Below are 587 nucleotides of genomic sequence, written 5' to 3' on the forward strand. Positions count from 1 at the left end.
TGAAATAACGTATTTAACTGTAAAATAAAACGCTAAAAAGTCAGCGAAACTTAACTGAATAAAGTGATTTTGAGAAAAGCACATGACTTGCTGATGAAGAACTCGAGATTAACCTTGAAATTCGACACAAATCTAAAATGGTCTGTATGAAAAGGTCTTAATGTACAGAAATTCGGTATATACAAGTAACACCCATCATTTATATTTGAGCAAAACCCTAAAAAAGGAATCGAAATAACAGCAAAATGATTAAATAAAAGAAAGTCAGAACTTACTTGACATACAGCAAATATGAGACTGGATATAAGGTGGAAAAAAAAACTCGTCTGGAACATGAAACAAAACTGACCGTGAAGAAACTAAAGAGTGACATGACTTGCCTTGTTCATCGGAGTTTGAAGAAATCTTGGTTCGTTGGTCTTAATCCAAAAATTAAAGTCTTCATTATACGAACGACAAAGCGTCCGGGAAAGGAACTGCAACATATACTTTAAAATGCAAAATATCTTAGAGGTGGATAACTTGGGAGTGGTTCTTTATCTTAGATTTAATAGAATATCTTTGGAAAACTATTTTGCGCTTATTGT

The sequence above is a fragment of the Penaeus monodon genome, chromosome 32 (assembly GCF_015228065.2).
Source record: "Penaeus monodon isolate SGIC_2016 chromosome 32, NSTDA_Pmon_1, whole genome shotgun sequence".
Taxonomy (NCBI): Eukaryota; Metazoa; Arthropoda; class Malacostraca; order Decapoda; family Penaeidae; genus Penaeus; species Penaeus monodon.